This window comes from Suricata suricatta, chromosome 15 (genome assembly GCF_006229205.1).
Source record: "Suricata suricatta isolate VVHF042 chromosome 15, meerkat_22Aug2017_6uvM2_HiC, whole genome shotgun sequence".
Classification (NCBI taxonomy): Eukaryota; Metazoa; Chordata; class Mammalia; order Carnivora; family Herpestidae; genus Suricata; species Suricata suricatta.
In genome coordinates this window covers 61,237,457-61,246,782 of record NC_043714.1, presented here as the reverse complement: position 1 = coordinate 61,246,782, position 9,326 = coordinate 61,237,457, and positions in this window count along the sequence as shown.

The following is a 9,326-nucleotide window of genomic DNA, read 5'->3' as shown; positions in this document are numbered from 1 at the left end:
AACTTCAGAAATTAAAGGGCCATGTTGGAAAAACTCACATAGTAAGGAATTGTGAGTAGCCTCTAGGAACTGAAGACAGCCTTGACCTGACAGCCAGTAAGAAGCAGGGGCCATCAAACATCCAACAAGGAAATAAATTCTGCCTATGCAAACATAGGTTTTTACCTATGTGAACTTCTTCACATAGGGGTAGGGAGTAGATTCTTATCAGTCATTCCTCCAGATGATAATGCTGACACCTAGATCACAGCCTTTCAGGAAACCCAGATAAGACTCCTGATCCACAGAAACTTTGGGATAATAAATATGCATTGTCCTAATTTTTAAAATTTTGGTAACTTGTTATGTAACAATAGATGGCTAACACAAGTATTTATGATAAAGTTAAATGTATATTTCTCTGTGTGGACAGTCAGGTTCTCCAGAATAGAAAATAGTTCTGGAGCTGATTTTTTAATTTATATTTGCCAATTTGGCTTTAATGGCCTGCATAACTTCCCTGTTTTGGGGCCCCCCAAAATGGTTTGGTAATTCAGAACCAGTTTATGTAAATTGCTCTCAGCAATATATTTAAGTACTTTTGTTTTTAGTGCCAAAAATTCTGAGTTCTTGAGTGATCTTTCCAGGAGTATGGCTTAGCTATCAACCAAAATGCCTTTTCTTTCTTGCACTGATCTAATGCCAAGATGGTAAAGTTTCCCAAATCCCCTGAATGCTTTGATTGATTTTAATTACAGTGAAGTCTATTGACATAAAGCTAAATGCCATTTGCAGCAGCAACAGTGTTGCCAAGCATTATCAGAAATCTCTGAGAATCTAGGGGAAGGGTTTTCCAAAAGGCAAAGCCTATTGAGTGGACTTCTTTGTCAATCAACACCTTCTCAGGCTGCCTCTTTTTTGTTTATATGAAGGGCATTTTTCCATTCTCCAGCTTTGTTCAAGCTCCTTGCCGAGTGGCATCTCTTCAGCCTTCTGATATTTATCTCACTTGTGAAACTATTCTAAGCTTCTGAAGAGATTAAGAAATTAATCTGCAAGACCATTATAGTTTAAAACTCATCTTCCTCAGAAAGCTACAAAGAAGGAAATGTGTAAGAAGGAAGAAAAGGGACACACTTAGAGGTCATCACACTACCCCTGGACTAGTATAATGACTCTCTTGGCAGTGGCCATACTCAAATGACTCTGTAGTCCTGATCCAAGTCACAATAACTGATGCTAGTAGGAAATCTATTGTTCAGTTGTGGTTAAAAAAAAAAAATGGAAAACTTTACAAAATGAAGGTTATAGTCTTCTCTAAGATACTCAGAATTCTGTATATCTTAGGCATAGCCATAGGAGTTGATTCTGGTTTCATGCAAGACATAAACCTTGAAGTCGGTTCCATGTGATGAATAGGATTTAGAAAGACAAAAGTTTTGGAAGATTATTTTAAGTTCAATAAATGTTCTAAGACTACAGATTGAATCCATAATGAAGGAGGATGAGTACGGTCAAGGAGTTTAAAGTGAGAGTAAGGGTTGATGGCCAAAGACAGGGAGGAACTCTGCTTTATCGGAATGTAATAGTGTCATTCCAAAGAAATGGAGGTAAAGTGAAGTTATAATTGGTTAGAGGGAAATTTTAAACTCCTCAAATGGGAATTATGAGCTTGGTACAAAGTATCTCTCCTTAAAATTTATCTTTCCTAGAAAGTCTTGTTTGATTTAGGAGCCGTTTCTTCCATTGTACCATGACTGCATTTTTCACAAGATAATGTAGATGTCAATTTATTTGCCTTTCTACTCCGGTAAATTATAAACAACTCAAGGACAGATAATGACTTTTTTTGTGAAAAAGGAGGTGGGTGGGGCAAACGTGCAGAGAGAGGGATAGGAAGAAAAGGAAGATTTAAGGTACTAGACTTCAGAGTCAAAAGAAGCCACTTCTGACATGCCATATACTAGCTTAGCTCTTAAGAAAGCCAGTCCAACTGTAATCCTCAGTTTCCTCATCCAAAAAAATAAGAGTTAATAACAGCTATCCAATCATCTCCAAAAGATCTTTGTGAAAGTCAAAGAGATATTGAATATAGTAAGAATACGTTGGAATATTATTTGTTATGCACACATTAAGGAATACTACTGCTATTTGCAGACACTTCAGTGAAGTAATATCATTATAAATGCAGTGTTTTGGGAAAACTTATATGTTGTGGGGAAAGACAATTCTAGTTTCACAGATGGTCATGAAAATGCTATTTATATTATAAAATGTTGGAAATCAACTAAATGATTAAAAATAGGGAGTTGCTTAAATAAACATCCATTTTGTCACAAGTTAGACTATTCTGTAGCCAAAATAATGGGGAAGGAGAATTTAAATTGTATGGGAAATTAGTAATACTATATGGAAAAGTTTTCAAAATATTACTTACAAGTGGCCATATATCTGTGTGTGCATGTGTGAGCTCGTGTAAATAGTGTATATATGCAAAGACATACAAACAAGTATCTTTGATTGGTTGCTTTTCTTATTTTCAATTACCTTTTTTAATGAACAGTTTGTAAGCTGGAAGTAACAGAACATATGCCCTTACATATCATCAGCCTGTGTTAATCCTATACCCATGTCTTAGTTTCAGAAGAGGCTAGAAAAGGAAGCAGTGATCATATTCAGCTTCTATGTGGAAGGAAGGCTTTCTGAGAAAAAGAAGAGGGAAAGGGTGACAGCTATGTGAGCAATTGATGTTCTTTACCACAAAAATGTAATGACTCTGTTCTCAACACTTTTTAAAAAGGAAATGAATAGTAGCAGATATATCCTGTTCTGAGAGAGATTAGAACAGAGAAGCATAGTCTCTATGTCCACTTTGGACTGGTCATCCATATTCTCAAACTCTCTCTAGATCAATGAAAGGGAAAGAACATTGGAAGAGATGTCACAAGACTTGAGCTTCAGCCAGCTCTCAATCCCAACTAGCTCTATGACTTGGAGCATATTGCTTCAAGTGGTTGTTTCCTAATCTATATAGAGTGGAAGTCCCTTCTGACCCTGAAATATTTCATTTTTGTGAGTATGGAAATATATTAATCTGGAGACACAATGCTCTGTATTCTCTCTTTCAACATTTATTTGTCCAGAACAGGGAATATCTGACCCTTTTCAAAGGACTATCCAAGACAAGTAGAGTAAAGGAAAGCTACAATGTGTTGCATTATATGCTGGGATGTATTAACTAGTTTATACATCACAACAATCAGGTGAGTTAAAAAAAAATAGCATTCACCACTTTATACATAAAGAAAGGAGGGCCCATGAGGGGAAATAATGAGCAAATAGTTGAGGAGAATTTACACCCAAGTACATCTGACTCCACAGCCAGTGACTTTCCCATTATTCTGCTTCCATGTTTCTGAACTTATTTTAAAGGATAACTTTAAACTCATAAGAGCAGATGTCTATCTTGCATAGGTACTGGAATGTACTGAATAAATATTTAAGGATATGAAAAAGAAAAAAAAACTGTAAGGATTTCTGAACTATATAAGCTCCCCTCCCTTCACAAAAATGAAGGGAAAGAGAAAAGAGGTAGGGAAGGGGAGTGGGGAGAGAGGGAAGGAGGAAGGAAGAAAGAAAGGAAGAAAAGCAGAGCAAACTTTAGGATGATGATTCAAATGCTTCTTCAGCAAAAATGGATAGATGAATGGAGGTTAAATCAGTTTCATTGTTCAGCATTTTCCACATAGGGTTTGATGTCAGATTCTTCTCCTTTTCTAATGGGGTCTATGGTGGGAGGCCAAGGGGGAGGCTAGTGATTGTATTTAATTATGTTCAAAGAAAGTTACAGAATACTCAGCAGATGTCAGGCTTACAGCGGGGACCCCATAGCAAATGCTGCTCTGCTATCTTGCCTTCTACATGACTACAGCAAAGCAGGGCCCAGAAAACGCCCAGCAGACACATTGGCTGGGGCTGAGTGAGAAAAGATAACAAATCTTAAGGAAACATGTTGCCTATTATTCCTCATAATGAGAGCTGCCAGGGTGTACATTGAGCAGGCCTCCGGCTGATACCAAGACACAAAGGATCTTAATGCATCCCACACAAGGATGTCATTTGCAATCTGGAGCAACAAAAGAGATGGAAGGTAGGCCTTGTTTCTTGATACTGTATATCCCAGGGAGGACAAATAACAACCACACAGTTTGCTTTCCCAAGCCCCACAGGCATTCAAAAGAAGCCTGTTGACTGCAATTAGGATACCCCAGCTTTTAAAAGTCAACCCTCTCAGCAGGCAGTGAGATTGTATCATGGGCAATACAGCTTGGGCATGTTTCAGATTTACCATGGAGGCAGATCCCTGGAAGCAGATGATGGGGGGAAAAAGCCCTAATGACTTAAAAATCACAGCCCTTCAAGGGGGTCTCCACTGATGCCTCCCAGATAAAATAGGCTAGTTTCACACTTTGTAGGGAAAAACAAAGATTTTCTTTTTAGTCCTACCAAACTAGTCCCACCTATGAGATCACCTACACATAGCTCCCATAAGAGCTAATATTTATCTGTCCACCTAAAGGCTTTCCTCACATGGGAGTGCTCAGTCTCGGTCAAGCCAAAAGTTCTGGGAAGTTGATGCCCCAGGATTTATCCTCAATGGATGAAGAGTACAGTGTGTGGATGAATGCCACAGATTCTTCAGTCAGTAGGGCAACAATATGTATTCCGCATCTCCTAGTGAATTGAGCCGATTTGAGCCCTAGATGTCACAGTGATAAACCACTCATTGGTTTTTCTCCTTTCCCTATCCCCCTATCCATTTTCTCACCTTGATTCTTGAGTTTGCACCCCAAATCTTACTTGCACCAAAATTTTTATCTCAGACTCTGCTCTTGAGGGAACTCAAATTCAGGGACTTGGCCAGGAGATATCAAAATCTCCTTCAATGCTTTCACTTATAGACCTTGGAGGGCTTCCTACTGTCTATGGAATAAGTAGAAAAATCTCAGAGTGACATCTGTGATTCTTCTTAGCGTGGTCCTAAGCCAACATCCAGACTCATGTATAACCCTTCCTTCTCCAAAATACATTATTTCCAGAATATTCTTTATAATTTCATTATTTAAAGCCTTAAGAATTACCTCAGTCTGACTTCCTCACTTAGCAGATGTATATTTTTCTCCTATGCCTACTTTAAGTGACTTTTTACTCAATAAAGCTTTTTATGCTTTCAAATGTAGAGTGGAGTCTCCCTATTTAAACCAGCATAACCTTTTGTAGCTACCTCTATTAAAATTATTTATAGCCTTCACCACTAAATTATGAACAGCTTCAGAGTAGACATTGTCTTTTTCTTTCTTTGTATTCTCAATTTCTGCCACAGTGCCTGATATTTAGTAGATGCTCAATCAAAATGTGTTGTTTGACTAAAGGAATAAAGGAATGAAATTTCCATGCTTGATTTTCAAGGACAGATGTTTGATGATTCTGCTACCTTCCTCTCCCATTCTAGCCAATCCTAGGTTATTATTATTATTCCCATTCTAGGTTATCTAGGGAGTCAATAATTTTTTCTCAAGGATAGGTGATATAAAATGTTACAATTTACTAGACTGGATGCTTTGTTGAAATTGTGGTCTGTGTCCTCCTTTTATAGCCTACACTGCAGAGAATAACATACTCCATACTGGTACCCAGCACAGGTAGGGGTGATGACTAAGGTAGTGAGCTTGGTAAGTGAGACCTGGTGAAACAGTGGGAGATTTGGAACCACAGAACCTTAATTTAGCTCCTGGTTTTGCTAGAGGGTTTAATCAACTCACTTAAGATTTCTGTTTCTATATCCATAAAATAGAGATAGTATTTAATTTACAGTGTATATTGAGACTTTTAATAAAACATTTCATGCAAATGAATTTTCTAAACGTCACATGACTGTGCACATATGTGTGTATACATATATGAGTCTCTGGATACACATATTTACTTATTTACAATTCTTATAATTTTAATGAATAATGTTATATGTAAAATAGGCCATTTAGGAGCCAAAATAAACACCACAAAATGCAGCCTAGAGATATAGGGCATGATATAGAGCCAGAAATTTGAGTAGTATTTTGCTTTTGAGCTGAATCCCAAGTAATTGAGAGCCTATCTTAATTTTATTTGTTTGATTGTTTATTTGTTTATTTATAGTTTAAATGGAAGTTAGTTACCAGATAGTGTAGTATTGGTTCAGGAATAGAACCCTGTGATTCATCACTTACATTTAACACCCAGTGCTCAACCCAACAAGTGTCCTCCTCAATGCCCATCACTCATTTAGCCTATCCCCCCCACCAAACTCCCCTCCAGCAACCTTCAGTTTGTTCTCTGTATCTAAGAGTCTCTTATGGTTTGCCTCCCTCTCTGTTTATATCTTATTTTTCCTTCCCCTCCCCTATGTTCATCTGTTGTGTTTCTTAAATTCCATACATGAGTGAAATTAAATGATAATTATCTTTCTCTCACTGACTTATTTCATTTAGTATAATAAACCCTAGTTCCATTCACATTGTTGTAAATGACAAAATTTCATTCTTTTTGATCACTAATATTCCATTACACACACACACACACACACACACACACACACACCACATCTTCTTTATCCATTCATCAGTCAATGGACATTTGGGCTCTTTCCATAATTTGGCTGTTGTTGATAGTGCTGCTATAAACACTGGGGTGCATGTACCCATTGGAATTAGCATCTTTGTATCTTTTGGATAAATACCTCGTAGGGCAATTGCTGATTCATGGAGTAGTTCTTTTTTAAATCTTTTTTAGGATCCTCCATACTGTTCTCCATAGTGGCTACACAAGTTTGCATTCCTACCAAAAGTGCAAAAGTTGTTTCTCCTTCTCCTCATCTTCACCAATAGGGTGGGGCCTGTTTAATACTTGGATGGGAGAACCTATCTTAATTTTAAAGACTTCTGGAGAAGCACCTCCAGTGCTCAGATATCTTCACAATTTGAAGTTGAGAAATTTCGGGACTATATTCCTAAATTTATAAAGCAATATAAGCATATGTATTTTTTTCAAGATATTCAGGAAAAAATTGCTGTGATCAAGATAGCACAAACACAGTTTTCTTGTACTAACAAAAGTTGATTCCAGAACTGACACGTGATATCTTCCTCATTCTCACAGAAAAATTCAAATGGATTCCCAGGGTGTTGCAAAATTTAATACTTCTGGTTGTGATTATTTCCAGGAAGAGGAATTATTCCTGCAAGAAAATGTGCCAGCAGTGCTATATGGCATGTGGGGTTATGCAATCCCACACACTGACCCAAATGGGATAGTTGTCTGCATATTCAGTAGTGAGGAGTTATGGGATTCTGTGTGTCATAGGTCTGCCCAAAGTTTAGTGATATGATGAAATGGGGCAAACAGAAATATTCTGGGAGAGAAGAGTGAGCAGCCACAGGTACTAGACATAAGTCCGGTCCATGTGCATAACCCCAAAAGCAAATAATAGTAATAACAACAACAACAACACGGAGGAGAAGGAGGGGGAGAAATGGTATTTCAGAAGCATTTATTATGAGATCAGGGTTGAAGAAGTAGATCTAAAGATTCAGAGGGGATGGGAAATTAGAACAAGTAATAGGCATCTAGGTAGCTAGAAGATATTAGCAAAACTCTACAATTGAGTTAAAAATGCCATAAGCATTAAGACAAGGAGCCTAGGCCAGAACTTTAGTTTCTAGCAACTGGCTTATAAAGAGAAATTCTGGATCCCAGTTTTAGAAGTGTGGGACCCCCCCCCCCAACAAGTAAAAGTAACAAAACAAGGATCTGATTATCAAATAAGAGGTACAAATGTATTCCATGTCTCAGAAACAGATTTGATTGGGTTGATAATCAGCACTTGAGGCTGTCCTAGAATACTAGTTATATTACCTCTGTCTTGAGTAAGGAAAATCCTTAAGGACAAGGCCCAGGCCAATCCTGAAAGTTAGACTGAAATCGTTCTGTTCTGGGGAAGCAGTGATGAGCAAAGACTAGCAGCCAGGCAGAGATTCATATTATGGGTATTATGGTATAAAAATAACAATTGTCCATCATTGTTGAGAGAGCCATCATAGCATAAGGCATTTTCTGTGTCTCACAGAAAGTGATCAATCCTTCAGAATCCTGTCTTTGAGAAATCAGACCTCCAGTGTACTACTGCTTCCATAGCTTAGCTTCCTTTTAGGAGAAGGTTCCCCCCACCTTCTAGAGTTTTGGGATTAAATCTCTGTCAGGGTTCCTGTCTTGAAGGCTAACATAATGAGCTATTCAAGTTTCATGGTGGAAATCGTCCTTTCCCAAATCCAATTACATTCCAGCTGGCAAATAGCACTGGCTGTCTCAAAACCCAAACATCTGGAGGAAGATTTGAATTGGCCATCTCCCTGCCTCTTATGTCTGAAACCTTTCTTAGATAGTAGGTTAGGAAACACATTTTTGGCTGGACAAGATAAATATATTTTTTTAACCATTCAATCTCTGAAGTACCATAAAGTAGACCAAATAAGATCTAGAAGACACAAAATCCACTATAGCTCTAATTTATTTAATAATTGTATCTCAACTGCAATGCTGAGATCAATGAAACCATGAATGTGTTTTTAATAAATCACATGTTTTTGATTCTAAAAGATCAAACTGACTATTTGTGGACTCCTCAGTAAGTTAATTGGGTAGTTCAGTTGTCCAAAGGCCGGTCTGAATGGAGCTGTTATTTGGTCATTATGTTGACCCAGGGACTGGGAAGAAGAGCTGAAATTAACACGCTCACATTTAACTTTGACCTTCATTCTTTACGGATTTCTTTCTTAGGTTTGGCAGGAAACACTACTACAAGAAAACCCTCAGGTTGAGAGGCTATTGAACTGTTTATTGACTCTGAACACCAGCAACCTTTTTATACTCTCAGATCCTTAGTTTCTTCATCTGTAAAGATTAGATGGTAATGGTCCTTTTCAGGTTTGCTGTGATGTTGTATAGATAATGTATCCAAAGACATGCCAAACAGTAAGTGCTCATTACATGACACTATTTTTAATTGTTGCTGTTATTAAGCTATGAAGCAAAATCAGACTGGGACCAAACACCAAAAACATTGAGAACTGTTGCCTGAAATGACATGGGTTTACAATGTCTAATCTGTAATTAGTGAAAGAGTCAGGAGACAGCTGACATCTGTAAGCATAAAATGTATTCCTTTGGATACATCTGGAATTCAGCTGTGGAAAAAGGTCATTCCCTTCCCCCCCTTTTAAGGACACCCACACTGATATCAGACAAAGGTT